At 47.0% G+C, this 26,279-nt stretch overlaps 2 long non-coding RNA genes across 2 annotated transcripts; one reads left to right on the top strand and one right to left on the bottom strand.

The window, feature by feature from the left end:
* Window positions 1-1,472: 1,472 nt before the first annotated feature.
* Window positions 1,473-13,938, bottom strand: LOC108928013 (uncharacterized). Its single transcript, XR_001965643.2, has 3 exons — window positions 13,802-13,938; window positions 3,733-3,827; window positions 1,473-2,235 (listed from the first exon to the last, which is right to left on the bottom strand). It is a non-coding gene; the product is annotated as an uncharacterized LOC108928013 (long non-coding RNA).
* Window positions 13,939-22,511: 8,573 nt separating this feature from the next.
* LOC108929357 (uncharacterized) lies at window positions 22,512-24,689 on the top strand. Its single transcript, XR_001965746.1, has 3 exons — window positions 22,512-22,579; window positions 23,055-23,109; window positions 24,269-24,689. It is a non-coding gene; the product is annotated as an uncharacterized LOC108929357 (long non-coding RNA).
* The last annotated feature ends 1,590 nt before the right edge of the window (window positions 24,690-26,279 follow it).

Below are 26,279 nucleotides of genomic sequence, written 5' to 3'. Positions count from 1 at the left end.
CTGCCTCACGAGCCAGAAGTTATCTGGGCTTCGTTTTACTGGATTTAGCTTTAAACTGTACAGCACTGTGCTGTAAAAATAAAATAGATAGAATAAAATAAAATAAAATAAAATAAAATATACAGCACAAGACCAAAACTTGGAAAAAACGTTCCCTCTGAGATTTTGGAAAAGTGACACCAGGTGCTGAACGGTGACAATTCTGACACGTCATTTCCGCTGAAGTTCCAACCAATACCTGCGTTATAGTAATTATTAAAAATGCCCACTGCAATAACACTATAATAAACATTTCGGTGTATTACTAACTGAACGTCTGTTCTGCTTCAAAGACGCCGCGCATGAGCATTTATTCCGAAAAAAAGAACATGCCGAGAAAATGTCATCTATTGTCTGAAGAGGAAAAAACACTTTAATAATTCAGTGCCGCTGAACAGAGCGGGAAGGGGAGCGAGACAGAGGAATATTTCTTTAAGCGAAAGGATTAGCAATAACACAGCTGATCGTGGACACAGGTTTTGTATGTGCTTACAGGGCATATGAAAATCCACACACAGGAGATTTAATAAATGTCAGCCGGGGGATTTTTCTCTCGGCTCTCATCTCTATGGTTATTATAGTGATTACATGAGAAAACAAACAGAAGTAAGGCGATTTAGCTGGAAACAGGTGGATAGTGAAGCTACATGAACTGCCCCTGAAATAACATCACAATTGCATGTCTTGCTTACAGTGTAAATGTTTACGATCATAAAGACACAGAGTGCGAACATTGTTATTAATAATCATTCATACGACATCTTTCGCAACTTATAATGACAGGAATGAACACAGCTATTTACACTGATTTACCAATTTATACAGGAGGGTAATGTTTACTGTTTCGCCTTAGGGAAAGCACCATGATAAAGGGTACCAAGGATGGTTGAGGATTCAAACTGAGCACCCTCAGGTTTCAAGGTGACATCTGTAAGAAAAAGTGTGACACCTGTTACCTTATACTGAAATGAACTTTAGGGGGAGTGAAGGTAGCCAATCAGAGGTCAGAGTTCACCACAGGAGCCAATAACATTGAACCGCTCAGAATTTTTACACCACGGAATTTCAAATTACCACTAGAGGCAAGTGAAGCAAGTTAGTTGGGAAATAGTAGCTCCTTCAGAAGAACAGGAGGAGCTGTGGAATGCCAGTTGTTCCTCCTGAGACCATTTGAACCCTGGTACACAGACACAGGGCTCAGTGTTGGGTATTCTTTGACAGCTGCATGATAAAAACCATTAATTCAGTAGTGAAGCGTGTTCTGGGAAAAGGGGCGGGGGTGGGGAGATGTAAAAAAAGATTTAAAAAGAGTGTATTATTCCTTCAATTGCACAGGACCTCAGAAAATCCCTTTCTGGTCAGTCAGAAGCAGCATGCGATTCCCCCCCGGGTCTATCACCCGCTCCTGCAGGATCAGGGGACCAATGGGGGGGACGGCGGGCCTGGGGCGCCTGGCATTGCTCCGGGTGGGGCGGGGCGCTGCGTGAGGAGTGCAGTTGTGAACCCGGGTGGTAAGGTCTGAGCTATTCTTACTGGGCAACTAAGTATATTTTACTGTATTCCTAGTGTATTTCTGTTACACTGTTGTACTCCTGGGGATCGACATGAATCTAATATGTGGGTCAGCAAAGTGTTCAGTTTCGCTGGAAAAAATTGACATTTGTTCCTCACGATAACTCAGGCCAGTTTCGGAATGGATCGACACCTTTTCGGTTCCTTTTAGACAGCTGTCTGTCATCTTACCCTGGAAATGCGGTAACCCCTTGCCCTTGTTTCGTGCATGTGGACAAATTTGCATGATCTGCGCCCCGTTTCTCTTTTTATGCTGTTGTGACCCGGTGCTGCACAGTTAATCTATTAAATTTAAAAATAAAAATGAAAAATCATAGGAAATCTGTCTGTCCTCGCCTGGTACCGCTGACATCGAAGGGGTCACTTGGGCAACGATATTTCGGGCCGAAATGCACGGGAAGCCAAGGGACGCGACGAGGCCGTTTGACAACAACATTCCCTAATAAAGGTTTCCCTGCCATCACAGCGCAGCCGCGTCTTCTTCTCCGCCTCCCCTCCGCCGTCTTCCTCATGCAGTGGGGTCGAGCCCCGTGTCGAGATCCCGGCCGTCCCGCTCCCTCCATTGTTCGCTGCGCCGAAATCACTGCGCCGACCCACAGCTGTGTGGGTGTGCTGCTCTGGCCGCTGCGCAAGGCAGACAAAAAAAGAAAAGAGCTACATGGGAACAGAGTTAAGGTTGAATATTTATTAGAAGAAGCCATCTGGCGTCAGCCTGTCTGTATGGAGGGGGGGGTGGGGTGTCGGGGGGGGGGGCTCTTCCTATAATAGTTCCTCTTCTTCAGTGTTTCTTCCCCTTCTAACCATCCCCCTTGGTCGCACTCCCCAAATCCCAGCGCACGGGGCTGGCCTCTTCCGCATGCTTTCATAGCTCTTATTATTATAATGTCATTATGTCATTAAAACCCGCAATTCATTTGCGTAGAGAGAGAGCGGGAGAGAGGGAGAGAGAGAGAGGGATGAGATTTATCATCTTTTCCTAAATAGCTGTGGGAGTGTTCCCCAGCACCTCTGGGTACAGCAGAGGCTTCCTCTCACAGTGCGTCTTGGAGATGTTCGCGTGGTGCCGGTGTGCGTGAGTGTGTGTGCCAGGATGTGTGTCAGACAGAGCTCGCGCAGGGAAATGTCCCGCGTATACATCCATACCGGACACACACATCAGAGATGCGCTCCGTACGAGTCCACGACGGGCACGTGATCTTAAGGCTCTCTCTTTTTCGTGACTTTCGCGAAGGAAATCTGATTAGAGCGAAGTCCTGAAAAGTTCTTCAAGGCTCCCAAGAGGAAATTGTGTGAAAACAAATATCTGCTGTGCGGCGTTATTTGATTTCCGCTACAGTGCCCACTGTATGTGGGCTCCACGCTCGCTGCGCGGAGCAGGACGGGAGGAGCTCACGCATGCAGACTTATGAGCTGCTGGGGTGCGACAGAGTCTCCTGTGTAAATTAAACCGGTACAACAGGTAAACAATGATTTACCCTGTTGCTGTCAACAAAGAGAGCGAGCACAATGAGGTAAGGCGGCATATTAAAATGATATGCCGAAATTAGTAACTTGAGAAACTCTCACTGTGATGTTCATAATGACTGAGCTCAACACTGGCAGCTGTTGCAGATCACTGCATGTGGGTTACCATGGAGACAACGAGACTCTTTCCGTCATTATCCATTGGACAATTTGCAATGGACGTTGTCCGTCCGTCTATCCATCTGTCCACGCATAATCAATAAACGCTTGTCCCATGCAGGGCCGCGGGGGTCCAGAGTCTGTCCGGAGTCTATCTGACGGGACACGGCAATCGCACTTTATTATGATCTATTTGTTTATTGATAAGGCTCTTCTGCCCAGAGTGACCAACAGTTGCTTCATAATCAGATTTAACTTGATTCCCTTATTTATACAGCAGGGCAATTTTTACTGTATCAATTCAGGGTAAATAGCTTAATGAAGGGAACTACAGCATGGGTGCTGATTCAAACGCGAGACCTGATGCTGTGTATGACGCTTATGAATTCTGCTGTTTACCTTACTGGATATTTAACTGGGCTTCCGGTGAGGGAAGTGCTGAACCTGACAGCTTCCTTCACGTTGCACACACACACACACACACACACACCTCGGTACCTGATTTCTTCTTCAGGCCTCACATGCTTCCCCTGGGAGCTGCCTTTGACTTCGGCTGTCAGGCACCCCAATAACAGCACATGAAGGGTTCGGCTCTGAAATAAAGAGCTTAGTTGAGTTAGTGCTCCTCCTCCTCGCCGCCCCCACCCCCCCGGACATGTGTGTGCGTTTCCTGAGGAGTCTCAAGCTGAGCGCTGTCTTGTTAACAAACCCTGCGCTACTTCAGCCGTGTCCTGGCTGGCGGAGCCCTGCGGGGGCACCGGGCCTTCTCCCACCTCGGTCCGGCCCCGATCCGCACCAGGGGCTCCGCGCCGCTCCTGCGGTTCTTGCATACAGCCGCAAAAACGCCCCGGCCCCCCGTGGAGTCACTCGCATCGCCACGGAGGAGCGGCCCGACGTGGGAGAGGAGGACGTCCGGGCGGGTTGGAGAAGGAGGAGGAGTAGGAGGAGGATGAGGCGGCCTTCCCTTCGCTGCTTCGGTATTTGTGCGCGTGAAGTTTCTCGAACCGAGGGTTTACCGTGTCCGTCGTGCTTTTTCCAACTTAGGAAAGGAGTGACAGAGCAAAGCAATCAAGAGGACCGGGGTTCGAATCCCAACTCCTGATGTAGTGCCATTGATCAAGGTGTTTACCCTGAGCTGAATAAATGGGTAAATCGGTGTAAGTAGCTCAGTGCGCAAACCTCGCACTGCTTTGGACAAAATGGACAGAGAAATAAAGGTTATTAATAACAATAAAAAAAATCACACACACACACACACACACACATTTTCAGAACCGCTTGTCCCATATGGGGTCACGGAGCCTAACCCGGTAACACAGGGCGTAAGGCCAGAGGGGGAAGGGACACACCCAGGACAGGACACCAGTCCATCGCAAGGCACCCCAAGCGAGACTTGAACCTCAGACCCACCGGAGAGCAGGACTGTGGTCCAACCCACTACGCCACCGCGCCCCCCTAAAAAAAAAAAAAAATCAAAGAAAGGAAAAGAGAAAAATTCACATTTTCTCAGTCTGCGTACATTTCCCCTTCTGCATTTGCATGTGGCAACAATGTCGGCATCTTCGGACCAAAAACGGACAAATGGCTCTTCCTCAAATGGCTGAGGCTAATGTTTAAAAAAGCGCAAAACGAATAATTTCGTTATTAATCACAAATGGAACATAATCGGACAGGCGGCCGCGTCCCATTAAAGAGGCCGGAGATCCGGGCCGTTTCCACCGACATCTGTGTGCGAAACAGCGGCAACATTTTCACCGGATGAACTCCCTACTTTCGTGAAAGCGAAAGCGCTGAAGCGACACACGTGCGACTCGATAAAATAAGGTGTCGGGAGCTGGAGACGCAGCCGCCGCGGTCCAATCCGCCGCGGTCGCTGGAAATAGAGCTCTTAACACCACAGAGACCGATGCCTTTTATCGAGTCGAAAAATCGCAATTTTTCCTCCACCCTCCCATTACCGGATGAATAGTTTGATGATTCGGCTCTTTGAATGTGCAAAAATATGACCTCAGAGCTAAATATATTAACAGAGACGCTCAAGTGTCATTCAAATGTGTCTTTAATAAACAGTCACATCTTAGGAAAGAGGATCAAATTAAGTGAGAGGGGGGAAAAAAAATTAAAGGGGCCTTAAATGCCAAATGATTTGAGACAGTCAGAGGAGTTTGGGAAGTTGCGCGGGTGTAATGGGGAGCAATAATTTGCTGTTTACTGAAAACAGCGAGAGGGAAAGCGAAGCTGTCGTGTGAGACGGGCCTCGTTTGCCGCCTTTCGCCTGCACCTCTGTTTGCAGCGCCGGGCTCCGGCGTTGTGGCTCGCTTCAGAGGAGTTCGCTCGTCTTTCATCCGTCGGCAAACGAAGGAGCCCTTTGTGGGGGTGCGGTGCGGTGCGGTGCGGTGCGGGGCCACCGCTGTCGGGGTGGAGGAATAAGTAAACAACAACGAAAAATTCGTACTGATCTTTCTTCCGACAGGCAGCGCAGGGAGAAAATGAAAAGAGTCCGAAAAATAAAATAATGCTGGGAAACAAACATTCATTCATTTATGTTTTTTGTCTGTGGGGTGGGGTGGCACAGTGAGTAGCGCTGCTGTCTCACAGCACCTGGGTGGTGTGAGAGGATTTGGGTTTGATTCCCGCTCGGTTTGTGTGGAGTTTGCATGTTCTTTGCGTGGGTTTCCTGTGGGTGCTCTGGTTTCCTCATGCTGTTTAGGTTCCCCCATAGAGTGTGAGGCGCTGATTCACCATGCTGAGTAAGGTGTGGGCTGATAACGCTATATAGAGTTCGTTGGAAGTCGCTTTGGAGAAAAGCGCCTGCTAAACACACACACACACACACAGTCTGAACTGCTCATCCCATACAGGTCGCAGGGAGCCAGAGCCTAACCTGGCAACACAGGGCGTAAGGCTGGAGGGGGAGAGGACACACCTAGGGCGGGACGCCAGTCCATCACAAGGCACCCCAAGCAGGACTTGAACCCCAGACCCACCGGAGAGCAGGACCTGGTCCAACCCACTGCGCCAGCGCACCCCCCTGTCTGCTACATAAATATATGAAATATATAAAATAAATGCAAATGTAAGTGATTATCTGTCACTTGATGTGCAACGACATCAAACACTGAAATATAAAGGGTGGGGTTTGATAGTACTGGGTAAAGGTAAAAATGTCTCAAGAGCAGCCTGTTGTTTCTCAGGTATCAGCAGCAGGGGGCGTAGTGCTTAAAGTCATTGGCTGGTGCTTGAAGGTTCCAGTCCCTTGTTACTGCTGCAGACCCTGAACCGACACAGTAAAAATTACCCAGCTTTGTAAACAAGTAAATCGGTGTACAAACCTGTAAACTGTCTCCGACAAGAAATGTTAGATAACTTCATTTTTATTATTTCATGACTATTTATATATGCCAAAAAAAAAAAAAAAAAACCTCCACGAGCAAGTGCTGCTGGACAAAGGGTCTCTATGATTTATTAGGATTATGCAGGAAAATGTAGAGAAAATGAATCTTAAAGAGACACATGTTGCAGATACATTCCTCCTCTTTACAATTAATGACCTTCGTACACGTTTCTTAATAAAAAGCAGATTACAGTATCACTAAAGATTGCTGCGGAGTTTTACCTCACATAAAGAATGATGGTGAAACCGGGCCCGGAAAATACCACATTTCTCATGTTAACGTAACAGTTTTTCTGATGATGAATTAGATCAGCTCAATTAAATTACATATATGATCATACAGCATATTAATCTCTACATTCACTGCATTTCCTTCAGGAGAACGGATAAGAATACTGGACGTGTAATCCCATTAAAGTGTCTTTGCTGAATACAGTGCGAAAAGTAAAAGAATAACGACAGCTATTAACAATTGTCATAATAAATGTCACAATGTTTATTAAAGTACATGCTTTTGGGAAATAAAGCACAAAAGTATGTAAACGATTATTATAAGTTTTGTTCACAAGTATATAAACCAAAGTAGAAATAAATTATGTGTCCCTGTAAATATATATCTACATCGACAGAGAGAGAGAAGCAAGGCAGAAAGCAATGAATGCATTTTAATAGCATTTTCGCACAAAGTCAGAACAAAGAATAAAGGAAAGAAAAGGGAAAAAAGAAACAAGTGTGTTTTCCAGATGAAAAATGTGCAGAGATTCACACATTTGATTAAACGCCAGGAAGATGTATGCTGCTTTTCACCAGATTACACAGTTTATACATTAGGCAACTAGTGCTTTGCTGGGATATTTTCTGTACGTGGAGCAAACATCTCTCTGATTAATCCAGCAACTGTTTTTTTCCCTTTTTTTACAGTGTACATTATTTCTGCCCCCCCAAATCGATGTTAGAGAGAAACAAGCAAACGACAAAATCTATGAGCAGGTCATATAGAGCCACCAGTACTACCTCATTTCATGTGCAGCAATAATAAAAATAATAACAATAATAAGAATAATTGTTTTAATTATTTATTTCTTCATATTGAAATAAATACACAAAGAAATTATTATTATTATTATTATTATTATTATTATTATCCATTGGTTTCTTCAGTCTCTCCTTGCCACCAGCACTGAGCCCTCTATTACATTCCAGTAAGTTTTACACTGGAAGACAGTTTCTGTTTTGTTGCTTTTAAAGGTTTCCTGTGTCGTATTCAAAGTTATTGCCATGATATCACACACGGTGCCCCTGATTTAGCCGAACTGGGTCATTGTGACCCGAACCAGCAGAAATATCTGGAACCCAAATATTTTTTCGAAGAGGAAGTAGTCAGAGCCATGCCTTTGAAATATGAAGATCACGAGTTTGAGCCCTTCCCCACCCACAGTACCCTTAATCAAGGTACTTACTCTGAAAATTAATCTGCTTTATAAATGGTTAAATACTCATAAAGCTCTAGTACTGATAAGACCTCCTTGGGTCTGACTGGACTATGAAAGGAGAAAAATTAAGTAATAATAATAATAATAAAAAGAAGAAACCATGAACAGTAAAGAAAAGCCACTGATTTGTTCATGTAATGCAAAAAAAGAGGCAGTTTAATTTCCATTCATCACACCTTGTTTGTACAGTACTTGTTTACGGTGTCAGCGTGGACCAGGCGAAGGCGTCAGCGTGAATTTATTGCTGTTTTCCGAAATGAGCGGGGAGCAGTCAATCAGGAATTTCCGAGGGGATCTGATTATAAGGGGGTGGGCGAGGGGAGCCAGTCTTCCAAGACAGCGTTTGTCCTTAAATCTTCCCACACGGACACCATCGGCAACGAGCGCGGAACAAAAGGAATAAACAAGAACAAGCAGCTGTCAAAACTGCCGTTTCACTGAGTTCTACTAAAAGCACAGGATTCCAGTGGTCCAGTGGAACGAGTGGGAGCGCCCCTCGCCGCAGGGGCTCGCACCCAGTGCCGCTCGTCTTCTCCCTTCGCACAGGTGCGCTTTCTCATGTGCTGTTAGTTCGAATGCAGGTTCATCACTCTTTCTTTGTTTATTTGTCTGTATATTTAAAAAAAGGCCTAGAGGTTAAGTCCAAGCAAGCCTGTCCCCTCACTTTGTTCATCCTTTTGTTCTGTGGATAGATGAGCTCATAGGATTTTAAATTCATTCCGTTTTATTGCTATTTTTTTTTTTTTCTAGTATGAAGAGCTGAATAAAAGTATGGTTCACCCCTAGTGTGTGAGTGACAGAGAGAGAGTGTGTGTTCCACTGGTGTATGGATGAGCGACCCAGTGTAAGTAGTGTATCTAGCAGTGTAAGTCACCGCGGTGAATAAGGTGTGTGGGCTCATAGTAACACTACACAGAGTTCATTGGAAGTTGCTTTAGAAGAAAGTGTCTGCTAAATAAATACATGTAAATGTAAAGGTAACAAGTATGGATCTGATATTATGGTTAGAGCTATTGCTTTCAATTGGGATGGTATTGGGTTTGAATCCCACCTCCTGCTGTGGTACCCCTGATCAAGATACTAACCCTGAAACGGTACAGCTAAAATTACCCAGCTGTTTAAGTGGATAAAACAGTGTATACAAAACTGACGTGGGAAGCTATCTGGGACAAAAGTATTCGATAACAACATAGAAGAAACATGATGATGTGAAACAAAGGGAAAACGGCATCAGCGAAAGCTTTCCGTTACAAATGAGGTTCCACTTTGCAAATGATATCCGATAGCAGCATTTGAATGCCCATATTTTGACTATCAGTTGTGCGGATACATTTCCACGGAACCGAAGCGCTGTGACAAAGTAATGACACCTCCACAGTTCACACGCGGGACAGTTTTGGCCACGGCGAGTCCAAAGATGACCCAGGAGGAGGGGCGCGAGTTGCCCGAGCGCATTCGCAGGCGGTGACGACAGCTCGGCGAATCGCGTCACTCGTTCTGCGCATTTTAATTACCTCTCTCACCGCAATGACAGCTCTCGGGTTTGTTGTTGTCTGTTTCTAACTAGCGGGCCTACAGATCCGGGCAGCGCGGGGGCCTCTTCCTGCCGTAAATTGTTCGCATGATTACCATCGTGGCTCTTCCCTTGACACGGCCATTTTTGATCCTCGGCAGGGCTACACGGATCTTGGCGTTGTCCTCCAGGAGATCCACCCACCCTAATTGCGAGCTGCGTCGCGCGGCTCCCCCACCCCGGGAAAGGAGCCCGTCTCGCGCCGCATCTCTGCGGCCAGAAATTAATGCCATGTGCTTGGAGAACGCTGAACCGCAGCGGAGTTTCTGAGACGGCGCCACGACGCCTCGGCCCCGGGGCCGCCCCTCGGGCTGCCGGAGGAATATTACTTAACCGTCACGTTTAGGGAAACGTGTGCCCCGTCAATTCCCAGGTGGACCGCTCGCGCATGACGAACACGGGCTGCCGCCACCTATCGGCGCGGGTTCGGGTGGGCGCTGCGGTGTTCGCTCTCCGGGGAACACGAGGCGACTCCGCAGCAACCGCGGGCAGGAAGGCCGCCGCCGTTCCCCTTTTCATGGGAGCGTGACCACAGCTGGAAGGGTGTCTGTAACTCTTGTTTTCGTGAAGTGTGCTCATCTGGAACGCCATAATCAGCAGCGTCGACGTTCCCTGGCGTCCGCGACACGCCGTGACGCAGGAAAGCGCAGTCGTTTCCTTGATGTGTGTTTCGCGTTATGGTGTGCGCGCGCACTAACGGCACTCCTGGAGACTTCTAGAAACAACTCGTTTATTATCGTTATTATCATTGACTATTTCCCATCCAACACTTTTGTCCAAAGCGACTCACGGTGTTCAGCTACTTACACTGAAGGGTAACGTTTATAGCTGGAACAGGGTAATTTTCACGAAATACCTTGTGTCATCTTTGGCTGGGTTTTGAGCTCTGTCTCAAGGCCTGGAACCACTTGTATGCCGCAAAGGTTCACTGGGGGGGGGGCTCCGGCACACAAACCGCGTGTGTGTCACTGAGCCCATTAGGCACGGAGCACCGTGTCTGAGGCTGCGAGACTTTCGGGAATTTCTCAGGAGCGGCTGGGAACTCCACGCTTGAGTTCTTCATTTACATTTGTTCCTTTAACAGGCGCTTTTCTCCGAAGAATGATTATTAACTGGGATTTAGAGGAAAACCTTTTCAAGGTGACTTACAGTGTCGGATACACTGGGCTAAACTTCAGTCATTCACACGCCACAGGAACATAACACACACATTTACGGTCCACCTGAAATGTTGCCTTTGGCAGGAAACCGGAGCCATGTTGCCACACGTACGGAGCCACGTTCGAACCCTCGTTCAAAGCCCCTGCGCAGGAGTTGCGATGAAGCAGCGCTTCCCGCTGATCCACCGTGCTCACACTACTTTGAAGGTTATGTTCAGTTAGCGCTGTGCGTTTGGGGGCGAAGACTCGGGGCGGGGGGCTACGTGCCGCCTTCGGTGCCGAGATGCATCACGGATAGAAGTGCGAAGACGGGCCGCTGAGGTCACACCCCAACCCGAACCCCGGCCTGCCTGCACCGCTGATTCAGCAGGCAACTGTCTCACGTGCCCCCCATCCCGCACACCCACCCTCGTTCACCCCGAGCGGGCCGCACCACCCCAGAGTGTCGCACCACCGTCTTCCTGTAAGCCTGAGGATGCTTTGCGCAGATAGAGAGCGAAGCAGCGAGAGGGTGAAGGACGCCCATAATTCACTGGGAGCATAAGAGCGACGCTAAAAATACCCAAAATCAAGGATATTCCACTGGCGCTTAATGAGGAAAGGATGTTCTCCCAAGGCGAGCGCAAAACTCGCTCGTACACCAGTGAACTTGGGCGCCTCGGCCGCTTTCTCACGTGAAAGTTTTAGAAACGCAAAGCAGGCGCATGTTCGCTGCGCTGAACCGAAACGCCACGACATTCGATTCTCTTCCCAAAGGTCCTTCAGCGAGAAGCCCACGCTGGCAGCTCTTTTTTTGTTGCTGGGAGCAACAAAAAGCTTGCGTTTGTTAAAGTTAAACCACACCCCAAGTTATTTTATTTTTTATTTTCCTTTCTGACGGAGAGAAGGAACACAGGCTTATTGCTCTTTTTTATGTGACAAAGAAGTGTATGTCGCTGTGGTCCATACCTGAAGGTCCCTCGGTAAAAACCGAAGATGGACGACCCCAAGAGATAAATTTTCTTCTCCCGGAATAAATTAACGTGTGATCTGGATGAGGAATCATACAAATTCTGGACTCCTTCTGGATAGTGGACCTCTTGGACAATGGTACTTGATCACACCTTTGGGAGCTGCAATCTTTTGCTGTAGTTTCATGTGTGTGGATGTATTTTCTGCGTGCACGTGTGTGTGTGTGTGTGTGTGTGTGTGTGTGTGTGTGTGTGAGGGTGTGCTGTTTCTTTTTCTGGGTTGTTGTGACCCAATGCAGCTGCTGAGGTTTTCAGGTTCCACTAACATGATGTCGAGGCTTCCTGCCGCACAGGACAGTCACAGAGGGTGTTCGAAAGACCATCCTTTCATTTAAAGCCATGTCACTTGGTCGCGGGGATTTGCATCTCACGTGTCCACGTGTCTGGGGCTGAATCCCAGTCCGATTTACACAAGACGAGAAGCTCCTTTTCAGGCTGAAAAACTGTAATTCCCACTCGAAGGTTAAAAGGGCCAGCTGGGTTGAAGGGACGCAAAGAACGGCGCGGTGTTTCCTCGAGGGAGTCTTCGGCACGCGAGCAGCCAGATACGCGAACGGCAAAACACGGTAAAGCGCGGCCAGGTTTAAATCACGGATGCCTTGCCGGTTTTACCTCAATGCTCGGCGCTCGACATCGACGCGTCACTTACGTTCGAGACGAGAGTGAATAACCTTTACGGGGCACGGCGACTCCGGTAATCGACTCTGCTTTCCTAACAGGCTGTCGAGTCTGTCACCGGATTTAACAATCAGCTCCACGCAGAAAAAGTGCCCTTCATAGCAGAGGTGTAAGGTGGAATCTCTTAACACGTTTTGCCGGATTAATTTAATTTGGAAATATTCAACCAGAAAATTAAATTATTAGCAGGTTGGTACATTCGGGGGGAAAGGCGGCGTTGCGGAATAGCGCCTGCCGGGACGACGTGTGACATCGCGAGCCATAAATCCATCTGATTGAAGCGGTGCGACGATAGAGCTCGCGGTCCAAGGCGGCCTGCGAACCGGGGGACTCGGAGAGGTCATGTGGAGGAAAGGCCTCTGCATTGCTTTTACTGCGGTCCATTACCGTTTCCATCACTTACATTTATTTGTTTAGCTCATGCTTTTCTCCAAAGTGACTTACAGTATTAAGGTTATGATTATTTGCTCAGTTGGGTAATTTTACTGGAGCAATTTTAGGGTGAGTACCTTGCTCAAGGGTACTACAGCCAGAGCTGAGATCGAACCCACAACCTTTGGACCCCAAGGCAGTAGCTCTAAGCACTACGCAACCAGCTAAGGGTCATCCCCACCTCGCTGACCATCCTGCTGAGAAGTCCAGATGGGGACAACCCTGAAGGCGGAGGCCCTATGGCTGGAGGACGTGTGACACCGCGGCGAGTGACGCTCAGGCCTGAGGAACCCACCTTCCTCATCTCCACCATCACGTTTGTTACGCAGCTCGTGAAGCGAAGAGCCACAATGCGGAGAGGAGATGAAGTCGGCATTATCTTGTTCCGTTGCTCTGCAGGCAGCGCAGGTCGGGTTTGAGCTCTTTGTTAACATCCTCAAAATGAAATATGTAAATCTGATTCTGTACACGCCTCTCTTTTAATAGGAGGATGAAGCATTCTCATCTTTAGGTAATCAGCACAGATTTATTCAACGTGTCATTTGTGTGCCGCTCGCCGCGGCGCCTGGGAGGTGTATGGAAATACGTGTAAAACATTTTTTTAAGTTGTCGCATTAAATAAATTCTGAAGCTGCTCGGAACGCGGCGGCGTGACTTATTGTCGAGCGAATCAAAGCCGTTCCCACGTGTTTGCAACGGTTTCTATCCAGGAACCCACCTGCCTGTTTAAATGAGCCTTTTTTACAAGCCCACCTGTCAGCTGGCTCAGATTTTTACAGCTTAATTCCAGGGTTGCCTTCCCTGCTCTCCTCGGATTGGACGCCTACCTGGGAAGGTGGACCCATGGCTGGCGACCGCTCTGTCCGTTCCATCTCTGATTGGCTCATCTCCAGGGAGGCGGAGGCCCATCTTTAGCGCCGAAACCAGCCGTGACGAGGAAGGAGACAAATCCTGTCGGATTATGGCGCAGTTGTATTATCCACAGAAATTCTGCATATCCTCGGCTGCTGAAACACATTCCTACCTTTTCGGGTGGGGGAGGGTTGTTTCGGGAAACATCTGTACTTCTTTCTTGAGAAACTGGATGAAAGGTCCGTGGTTTCGCAATTATTCCTGCCAGCGGATTCTACAAATTAAAATTGCACAAGAGTCGCCTCTATTTTAAACTCATGTAAGACAAATATGATCATTGAATCATGTGAAGCCGTTTCACCTTGAAGCCAGTTCACTTTTACTCCTTTTTCGTCACAACCAGTCACCCGGTTGTTAGGTCTCACCCAGGATGCACAAAAGCCACTCTGGGGGGTGGGGCGGTGAAAGGTTATTAAATACGTATATCTAAGAAAAGTTATTCAGTGTATCTCAGTGTCTATAAACCCCAGTGGTCTCACCAACGCTGGTGAACATGGACTGGCTCCCGTTCCTTACTATTCCACATCGCATTGGAATATGACAGGGATTCGAACCCGGGAGGCGGGTAAAGTCTTAAAGAAGATGTCTGTTCTGTCCCTGTACTGCCCCTGAAACAGTACATCTGTTCGAGATGTGACCCAGCTCCTACCGGAGCCACAAAGCTGTGTAAAAAGAGTTTCTTCCACAGGTGCTGTCAGGCATCACCTGAACCAAACTTCATGTTCCACACACCAGTTGAGCACCCAGAGATTTAGACGTTTCTCCCACCTTTACACCACGTCAGTGAAGAAGAGCTTGAGCAACGTTGCATATTCTTCTGATGTCAGAATTATGAGGGTTTTTTTAACATGTATTTTTTTCACAGAGGCTTTTCTCCAAAGTGACTTCCGATGAACTCTATGTAGTGTTATGAGACCACACACCTTATTCATCGCGGAAAATGACTCTAACTACAACGTCATCGGCTGCCCCCGCACATGGAGCATTTTAAATGTCTTTACCGGAGTATGAAGTGTAAACAGAAGTTGTATGCGCTCATCCCTGTGTTGGTTCATTTTTGCCCCAGAAAGGGTTAAAAACATGAGGCGAAAGGACACTGCAGCCGCAGCAAATATTCTTCAGCTCTCCGGTCTAATAATGATTAATGAGCCATTGAGTCCAGGAACTGTGACAGAAGTATTTACACATCCTGTCTGAAATACACTCACGGCTCTTTAACTGGAGACGCAGCGCACTGTATGTCCATCAAAGCCCATTGGAGCAAATTGCTACCGAAGGACCTCGGTCACACAAATGACCATTTATCAAACTGCTGACAAGGACGGATATTCCATCTAAATCTCTCTTCGGGGTGGGGGGTGACCTGGCCTCGTCATCTTGTTTTGCCATAATTGTTTGTGTGTGGACTGCGCCTTTCTAACAGCGTTTCTCATTGCGGAAACGGCTCAGGTGAACATTAACGGACCATTCTGGCACACAGGTCCCACTTCTTCCAAAAACATTCCACCAAAGTAGAACTCCGGGACCTTCCTCCCACCAGGAGTCAACAATTCACACAGAGACAGCAGTATCGTGGTAAGTAAAAGTAAGATGTCTCACCGGAGTCAACAAAGTGAAGTGTCTTGTTGTACCGGGGAAGAACCGGGGATTCCAAGGAACCAGCATCCCCAGTGGGACCCTTGAGTGATGAGTGCGAAGAGAACAGATCATGAGTGCTTCTTCGGCCTTCCTTCACCAGCCTTTTGTCAGAGGATCATGGGGATTATGAAATGGAACCTCTAAGTATGGATTTTGCAGAAGGTCACGTAGAAGGTCTTGGAAACCCAACATCTTGGACCCTTAAGGCATCTCAACTAGAGGGCTTCCAAAAAACTAGAGGGAGGACAAGAATAGACAAGCAGTGCTTAGAGCATAGAACTGTGGAAACCCCCTCCCCCAACGAGGAAGATGGCTGCAGAGGTTCGAGAACAATTACAGCTCACAAGCTGAGTCTAGTTCCATGGATCTGCTTCTTCAAGCCCATGAATGGCAATTACAAACAGACCATGATGAGGTCAAGTAAGGATTTGAAGAAATAACATCTCACACATTCGGCTGTAAAGAGTCCGCAAGGGATCTTGGTTGAAAGAATATGTTGGCTCAAAAGTAGTGGAAAAAGTCACTTTATAAACAAGGCAAAGGTCCACAGAAGGTCCACGAGGGAAGCTAAAGCGAGAAGCTGCTGACCACCCAGTACGAAGAGACACACCGTGTTTAATTCACGACGCCGGCATTGCTGCTGGTGTTTGTGGGTTGAGTGGACAAGTGGACAAGTGGACACGAATTCCCACAGTGCCACGTTCCCCCAGCCCATCTTGTGAGCACGAGAAGACAAGAGTTCTTCTCGCGTCGCTTTAATGTCGGTTGCGCTGACCGTGAGAACTATTTTTAGACAGACTTCTGAAGCATCCATGTATTTTTAATGTGGGAAAAGTCTGTCCTTTTCCCTCCCGGAGCGTTTGATGTGTCCCAGCCGTGCTGCGAGCCTGGCGTGTGTGTGTGTGTGTGTGTGTGTGAGTGTGTGTGTGTGTGTGTGTTGGGTCAGCTTGGACCAGAGACAGGACGAGAACTTCCTTTCTGGACTCTCTCTATTTTCTTTCGAGAGGATGACATTCCTGAGCTGTTTCACTTTCTGGCAGGAAGTCGGCCGGAGCCAGAAGCGATACGAGCAGGAGGGAGCGGCGTGAACCCAAAGCCGGTGCTGCCACGGTTCTCCGGGAGCCCGGATTTTGACGCCACGTCAAACACTTGTGAAATGTTGTTTAATCCGTTTGACTAAGATGCCAGGAAGAGAGGGAAAGAGATCTTGGATTCGGCACCTGGACTTCAGTCTGGGTCGTGTCAGAGGAACCGCGTCCACGATTAGCAGGAGTGTGTGAATGTGCGGAACTGTCAAGTGAACATGAAAAAGTGAGGTGAAGCGTCAGAGTATCATCTGAAGTCCTTGTCATTTTCAGGATCATACATTTAAGCCATAGCTCCTCTTTTCCCTGTGTGTGTGTGTGTGTGTGTGTGTGTGTGTGTCTGCCATATTATTATTGAATTCATTTTCCAATTGAATTCATTCAATTCAAATACACACATTATTATTTTTTATGTAACAAAATTCTAAAGTTATACAATTTATTATAAATTTATTATCTAAATTATATTAGATAAATATTTGTATGTTACATTTATAAAGAAAACACATATATGTATACAAAATTTATGTACATTTAATTTATAATTTAAAAGTGCTCTTTTATATATGCAGTAACAATATCGAAGAAGCAACATTTTGTACTGTAGCGATACAGCTAAAATAAACTCCCCGGGGAGCGCAGCTTGAATAAGGCTATTTTTAACCCTGCTTCCAGATGCAACATGGGTACTGAAGTGCTCTGCTGCCTGGGGTACATCATCTGGAAAGTTTAGTGGGCAACAATAATGAGTTGAAAGGTATAATTTTAGTACAGATACCTTCTCCCCAAGTGTTCTCGGGTTAAAAATGCATGTGCCGATGCATACATACTTCATGATGCTCCATACCCCTCTGACAAAGGTTCACACGTAGCACAGCGAGGCTGTGGCTTCGTAACTTGGGTCGAGACGGGCGGAATACACTTTGACATCAATATTTAAAACCCTGACATGTTGTTCAGGTGGCCTTGTGATATTAGACGGTTTAAGCGCGGCACAGAGCCTCAGCAGGGAACACACAAGGTGGGGCAGGTAGGTTGCGGTTACAGGTCCGAAGTATGGAATTAAAGGGAACTTCTGTGAGTGTCGCCCTGGTCTGAATTCTGAGAGGTTTACTTTTTAACCAATTATCATTTAAATGTTTGTCACCTTAGGGACTGTACGGGGGCACGGTGGCGGAGCGGGTTTGGTCGAGGTGTTGCTTGGGGTGCCTTGCGGCGGACTGGCGCCCCGTCCGGAGTGTGTCCCCTCCCCCTTTAGCCTGGCGCCCCGTGTTGCCAGGTTAGGCTCCGGTTCGCCGCGACCCCGATCAGGACAAAGGATTGTAGACATTGTGCGTGTGTGACTGTACAACAGTCTTTTGTCCATGGGGGGAACCTCACGATATGTTTGTATTCACACTGTATTACTTTTCTTCAAGCTATTTAGCCTGATCTCACCGTAAAAAGTACCCTTTTGTATGAATGGGTAAATCAGTGTAAGTAGCAAGTATGTAGGTAGCAAGAAAGTTCCCTGTAGTGCAAGGTGAGCAAGTAGTGTATCTAGCAGTGTAAGTCACTGTGGTGAATAATGTGTGGGCTGGTAACACTACGTAGAGTTCATTGGAAGTCCCTTTGGAGAAAACACACGTAGTCTGAAACCACTTCTCCGGAGCTGGGGGTCTCGGTGAACCGGAGCCTAACCCAGCAACACAGGACACAAGGATGGAGGGGAAGGAACGCACACAGGATGAGATGCCAGTCTCTTGTAAGGCACCCCAAGAAGAACTCGAACCCCAGACCCACCAGAGAGCAGGAACCAGCCAAACTCGCTACACCACCACACCTCGCTTTGGGGGAAAGTGTCTGCTCAACAAATCAATGTAAATGTAAGATGTGGCACAGCGATCAGCCCCGTTGCCTTTGGCCCTGAAGGGTGCAGGTTTGAATCCCATCTCCTGCTGCATCACCCTTGATGAAGTAGTGAAATTACTCCGCTGTGAATGATGGCAAGCAGCTTTGGAGAAAATGACGAGCTAAACGAACGAACGTGGATCAGAGTGCGAATGAAACATTGTGAGTGACGTAGCAGAAAAGGGTGAGATGAATAGACAGCTGCGAGTGCGTTGATGGAGGACGTTCATCGCCGGGTTCGTGGAAAATGACATAATGTAACGCTGCACCCTTTCTTCATTTCGGTCTCGATGAGTGCGAGAAAGAAATAGAGGGGAGAACAGCACTAGTCGCAGTGGGTCTGTGACAAGGGGGAAGTCGGAGCCGTCATGACGCACCGTCAGTCAAAGCTGACGCGGGACCCGGAGCCGCCTGGCAGACGAGGCGGATTGATTAGACAAGTCAGTCGATATCAGGGGAAACGGCTCCCTCGCCAGAGACGCGGGGCCCGTTCCGGGGCCGCTTAGGCGCGCCCGCCGCCGTCAGATAAATCCCGTCAGGCATCCGGACGAGACGGCGCTCCCTTCATCAGTAATTGGTACCGCGGTACCCCGGCGCTCCGGCGCAATCCCCCCGCTCCTCCGCCAATCGACGCTGACAAGGAGAAAAGCTGCGACTGTCAAAGCTGTTACGCGGAATGATGTGTAAGAGGTGTGCGCGCTAATAGATATCTATCACGATATTACCGCCGCTGACACATTCCCGGTATCCCTGGAAGGGCGTTTAACTTAATAAAGACGTCTCCGTGGAAGTGCCGCCGTCGCCCTCCTTTGTGAATCGGAGTTCCGGAGGTGGGGGAGTGACAGGTACGGAGCAGGAGGGGCCCGGCGCACACAACATGAATTAGTCAGCGGGGATATGAAATATTTATCGCTCGGGTGTCTCCCTTTGTCACATTCCTCTTTAAACGATGGGAGCAGATCTGAGACTTCAGGATGCCGCGCAGGTACGAACGCCGGAGTTCCTGGGGCTCTCGGTGCGTCGCCGTCGGGGGGCGAGAGGTCAGGGAATTGCAGTGCGATCAGAGTCACGTGGCCATATTTGATCGCAACGAATGGATGAATGGATACGTGCTTTGATTGATGCAGGCAGCTGTTCCCGAAGAGCGTTGGACGGACGGATGGGTTCGACATCGCAGGAAGTCCTATAGGTCACACCGGGACACTGACGACTCGATGCAAAATCTTCAGGCACATCAAGAGAGTAACACACTCATGCTGGGCACAGTGTGACAGCCGTGCCGGCGATGCCCCGCACCCGGCTCACACCGGTGCTACGCCCCCAACTCGGGTGGCCCTGTGGACCTTCTCTCCATTAAAGCACAAGGCGGGAAATGCAGCAAACACAATGGCTGAGAGTTCGACACACATGCTTATACCGACAGTAAGGGTATGATCGACAATGACAGGCAGCAAACTGCAGTTCGAACGATTCTTTCATTTCTTACATTCCAGTACACACACACACACACGCACACACAGATAGACACTTATGTGTGCCATCTAACTACAATAAATAACAATATGGAGGCACACAAAATAATCCATTATCTTATATTATTATTGAAGGAACAGTTTATCAAATACATAACAACGCTTGTAAAGCGTTCACAGGGGTTTTAATGGATGGAAAAGCTCCCCCTCGGGAGCAACTGACGTAGAAGCGCAGATGATGCATCTTTACGTCCGCGTGTCACCTGGCCATAGCGCTGAAAAATGGGAGTTATCAGAGGACCGGAAGCGCCTGGACGCTCAGTCCAAAGAACCCGAAGCGAGCACAGCAACCCTGGGAATGGACACCCGTCCTAAGGGCATTTCCACTGACACGCACGTGTGCCTGAAAGGTCAGCAACAAAACTTATTTTCTCACAAGCAACTAGCGATGCTAGGCTTGCACACTGATTTACCAATCATTCAGCAAGGAAATGTTCACTCTATCGACCCCCGGGAAATACCTCGACTAGGCGCACCCACAGCAGCAGTGGGATTTGAACTTGAGTCCTGCAATTGCAAAGCGACAGCTCTACCATCTAAGCTACCTGTTGCATTTCGATGGGAGTGATGTACCATGGTACACAGTTAGTATCGGAGTCCCCAGCTAGAGGAAAGCAGCAGAACTTCTGGAAGAGTCACTTGACTGACATGTTTGAGAATAAAGCAGGGCAGCAATAGCATGTTTGGTCGAGGAGCAATGGCCACAGCTCCCTGGCTGAGATTACGACGCTGCTCTTTCGTCCAACGTGACATCCGAGGACACGTGGACCCCCGTTCTGGCCTTAACCAACGCGGCATCACGTCGACGAGTCTGGAAGGGATGCCGAAGGCAACCTTCGCTGTAACACAATATCCCGGACAAGGTCTATGGTTCACTGTGCTTTTGTAATATGCTGTATTTATCAGTTTGCATTGGGAGCCAGTTGACTGGCCTAATTTTTATTACTTTTATTTATTTATGCACTTATTTCCTTCTTACAGGCTACTCTTTCACCGAGCCAAAGCCACAAGGTGTGGAACTGCAAAGCAGTGAGCAAAGACTGCAATTTCACAGGATGGTTGGAAGTGAAGCAATAATTATGCAAATTTGAAACTGAACAATCACAATCATATTCATTATTTATAAGGTTTATTTTCCTTTTTGCCATTATAAACTGGCTATGAGGTAAAAAATTGCATGTTTTGCAACTTTAATTATGCATATGGCTTTCTATCCATTATTACAAAAATAGCTGCAGAATTTCAATATGGCTATAGGGTAGAAGCGCAGTGATTGCTGTGATTACTGTTTTATCTTCCACGAAAAACGTGCAAAGTTTGAAACATGTCTGCATATATTGTAGACTTGTTTTTCCAGTGACGAAAAAGGACAATATTCATCATTTTGCAAAAATACACAATTTGAAAAAGCATCCACCTCAATATGAAAACAAGAGCAGGCAAAATTTTTGTGAGTTTGTTTCAGTCTTTTGGCTCCTTTCCATTGAAGGGAATCATTTCTGGTTTTATCCTCCAGTACGAGTGAGGACGGTTCCCCTACATGCAAGTACTACTTACATTTACGTTTACGTGTATTTATTTAACAGACACTTTCCTCCAAAGCGACTTCCAATGAACTCTATGTAGTGTTATCAGCCCACACACCTCATTCACTGTGGTGACTTACACTGCTGGATACACTACTTACAATGGGTCACTCATCTATACATCAGTGGAACACACTCTGTCTCTCTATCGCTCACACATCACTCTACCTGAACAGCATGTTTTTGGAGTGTGGGAGGAAACCAGAGCACACAGACGATACTTACCTAGTGTATGGCACATGTTAAATATAATTTGGGGGATCCAGACTCTGTGAAACAGTATTTCACATCAGTAGCTCTGGAAAAGCCACTAATTACAATCTGCTGCACGTAACGTAAGCAAGTGAAGCGTAGTTCATAACATTCTCCGTTGTGTGTGTGTGTGTGTGTGTGTGTGTGTGTGTGTGTGTGTGTGTGTGTGTGAGCGTGTGTACGGTTGGCTGAAACTCGCCAGGGTTATTAATACGCCGCCATGCGTAGGAAAACAAACACAAACACACTGTACTACAGCGTTGCCACGGTCCGCCGGCCTGCGGGTCACAGGTCATGCGGGAGCAGTCATGTGACTCTGACCAGGGGGATGCGAGGAATGTCTTTCTGGTCGCACGACGGCCACCGACGAGCCCAGAGCCTTGAGATTATGGACGTTGGTACACTTCCGTTAGAATGAGAGACTTGGGTTTTTTTCTTTTTGTTCGAGGAAGAGGCAGCGTGGCAGAGCGCACCGTGTCTCAGCGCGGTACAATATGAGCAGGAGACCACGCCCACCGCGATGAGCTTCGCTCGCCAGTTTCATAAGTTTCCTCAATAAAGCGTTTGTGTTTTTGGTGGCACAAGGGAACGCTGGCCTTTTATCCAAGGTTTCGACGTGACACGGCCCAGAGGGGTCCGACACGCCGCTCAACGAGGGCCAGAAAGAGCGGGAGAGAAAAACCCTTCTTGCGCTCTGCAAATATGTGTTTGTGAGTAGAATAAACAATTAAGAAATTCCTTGCGGTGGGTCATTTGTGGTATTAATGATATATTACTCGAGACATGGCTGTCAAATTCAAGTTATGATTTAAATAGTCTGGTTTGAGGAATGCGAAACCAGGTTATTGGTTCCAGGACCAGCGCTCTGGCTTTGCCGCATTTCCTTCATTTGCTGCATTATATTAATAAATTATGCTGAATTTTAAGTCTAATAAAGTTGACTCTATACAACTATATATAAATATGCATACATATATAGAGACGTACATACACGTGTAAGTTTGGTTATTGATGTTGTTTTATGACATTTGCAAACTTTCCATAAATATTTGTTGGCTGCATTTGGAAGCATCAGACTAATGAGTAAAACAGAAGGGTTTGCAGAAAAACCCGAGCGCTGTGATAAGGGAAGCGTGTGTGTGTGTGCGCACAGTTATACGTCGTGCGATTGTCTTGTCTTGGCAGGAGTTCAACTCGTCGCTGGAAACGACTTTCCGAGCATGGGAACGAACCGTGGAAGGTAAGCAACGCTGTTTTTATTCCTGCCCCTGTTTGTTTTTCCTCAAGACGGCCGTTCACTAAATTATCCCCTGTGCCGCACACTTGGCACTCGGTGCGGCGACGCTGTCATAATAATGTCCTCTCCAGTCCATCATCCATGCCAGTTTTTCGAGGCTAATTTAAACACAGGAAGAGAGATGGCAGATCTGATTGGTCACGGCGAATGGGAGCCCCACCAATCGGACTGTCTGGCTCCCGACTTCGCACAGCTTATTGGCGGTTCGGCTCCATGTACCGAGATTCTGATTGGACGCTTAACTCTCGTCTCTCCACAAAAGTACAGCTACAGATTTACCGTGGTAAAGCGGCAAAAACACGGGGCGAGTTTATTGCTCTACACTGCAGCTGATACTATTACGTATTGAGTTACCTCACCTTCGAGGGCCTGTTATAATGTTCCATTTACTTATTCAGCAAACTCTTTTCTCTAAACAACTTGCAATGAACTCTATGTAGTGTTATCAGCCCACACATCTCATTCACCGCGGTGACTTGCACTGCTAGGTACACTCATCCATACATCAGTGGAACACACAAACACTGTCGGTCACTCACACACTGTGCCTGAACCTGAACAGCATGTCTTTGAAGTGTGGGAGGAAACCAGAGCACCTGGAGGAAACCCACACAGACACAGGGAGAACACGTAAACTCCACACAGACTGAGCAGGGACCGAACGCACATCCTCTTGCACCACTCTGGCGCTGTGAGACAGCAGCACTACTTGCTGTGCCACTCATAAAATCAATACTTGCTTATCTGAGACTTTTCTCTAAAGTGACTTACAATGTTCATCTACTTATGATTATTTACCCATTTATACAACTGGGCAATTTTACTGGAGGAGTTCAGGGTAATTACCTGACTCAAGGGTACTACAGACAGAAGCAGGGATTGAACCTACAACCTCCCTATCCAAAGCAGCAGCTCTAATCACTGCACTTCCAGCTGCTCCCAGTAAGGGTTTGGTTTGTACAGGAAGCTACTTACACTGATTTGCTCATTGACACAGCAGCAAAATTTTTACTCTTTCAAGTGAGGGTAAATACTTTGATTAAGGGCACCAGAACGGGAGTTGGGATTTGACCCTGGGTCTTCTGACCTTCATCTCGACCAGGACCACCATCACCATCAGGACATGGAACATCAGGACCATGTTCGATATTGGCAAGACCTTACAAGTAGCTGCTGAGGGGAGGAATTACAACCTCGCCATTCTAGGAATCAGCGAGTCAAGAGTCTTCTGAGTGGCAGGAAGAGACTCTAACCACTACGCCACCTACCGCCGCACGCGTGTAATCTGTATATTCAACTGGCTGCTGGCCTCGGTGGCTCAGGTTTATCCCTTGATTCTTCAGCGTTTTTAAGTGCCAGCAGTCTTGAGAATTCTCTTGGTTTTAATATTTTTATTGAATTTTTGGGACATTCATCTGCGGCCTCTCCTTTCCCACTGCTGGTCTGGAGCGCTCCGAGTATCAGCTTTTTATATAACATTTCCTCAAGTTCCCCTTCACAATGTGCTTTTTTGTTTACTTAAATCAGCCCTCTATTAAAATATGAAGTTTAACCACTTGTACGGTTCAGACACAGTAAAAATAAAGTGTTTGTCTGGCAGAAACAGCTGAAAAAAAGGATAATTACAAATACTAGGAGAAAATAGGGAGGCAGCAATACACAGGGACAAAACCACGGTAATTTAATACTCATACCAAGATATGAACATGTAACTTTAAATTACATTTTCCATTTCTTCTCAGTGATTAAATGCAACGTCTTAAAAATAACAAACATGGTGTTAGTGTAATATAGTATATTCTGGTTAGAGGTACAGCAACGAAGGCTTGAGCTGTTTTTGCCCTTAACTGGAATGACCGAATTTGTAATCGCAAAATCAAAGAATAATGAGCAGGCAGTAAAAGCCACATAAAAACTACCTGAATGGGGGCCAGTAATTTGTAATGCATCTCAACACAGACAAAAATCCTCCTTTAAACCCCTCCTCTTCTTCGGCCGCAATGCTTTGGGGAGTATTTTTTTTTCCATCATCCTTATAAAAATGACATTTGCTGCTGATTAAATCACTGCGAACTTCCCACAGTGCTTTGCATGGGACCACAGGAATAAAACAAATAGAAACAAAAGCTGGCAGAGCTGCTGTGACCAAACCAGGTTCTTCGCCACATCAAAAGCATGGCAGCCATCAGCCATTAACTGTTTTCATATTTTGGCTCTCGCCAAAATGAAAAGTGCTTCACGTCCATAAATCGAACGTCTCATCAAAGTTAACCATGGATTAGGAGATTATGAATATAAATGCGTGCATTTTCCGTTGAACTTCGTCCCGTTCTTTTATTTCACACGTCTTTTGCTAGTGCCAAAGGAGTGATAAATTTGTTTGTCTGTCCTTTCTTTCTTTCTTTGTGTTTAAAATGTACACTTTGAAAAGAGGGACTACGTAGGAAACACAAGGAAGACGGATGGATGATGTCAGGAGCTCTGCTGTCACACAGCTCCATATTCACGCTTCAGTGTTCTTATTCAGCACAAGGTCCGCTTTATCACTGCAGCAACTCAGGCCTCACATTCACTTTACTCACCTTCCATGTTATATCATTTAATACCATCATTTTAGATATTTTGACATTTACAAGATGTAACCTTATTCATTTACAAGGCACTCTTCTCCAAAGCAACTTCCAGTGAACTCTGTGTAGTGTTATCAGCCCACACCTTATTCACCGTGGTGACTTACATTCCTAGATACACTACTTACAATGGGTCACTCATTCACACACACACACACACACACACAGTGGGTGAATTTGACCAGCAAATCTTCAGAGGGTGAGAGGAAACCAGAGCACCTGAAGGAAACCACACAGTCACAAGGGGAACATGCAAGTGCCACACAGGCTGAGCAAGGAATCAAACCCATGTCCTCCCGCACCACCCAGGGCTGTGAGACAGGAACACCACTTGCTGTGCCACCATGCTGTTGTGTTTTTTTTTTTGCAGACATCTGAGATGCTGAAGAGTAGATATGGTGTATGACTGGTAGATCTTAATATATATTTAATAAAGCATAGTGATGAAACTTAGGCATTGCAGCAAGTTTTATACACCCTCAA

Source organism: Scleropages formosus, chromosome 12 (genome assembly GCF_900964775.1).
Source record: "Scleropages formosus chromosome 12, fSclFor1.1, whole genome shotgun sequence".
NCBI classification, from domain to species: Eukaryota; Metazoa; Chordata; class Actinopteri; order Osteoglossiformes; family Osteoglossidae; genus Scleropages; species Scleropages formosus.
The sequence above is the reverse complement of the archived record's forward strand: the minus strand, read 5'-3'. Positions and strand labels throughout refer to the sequence as shown.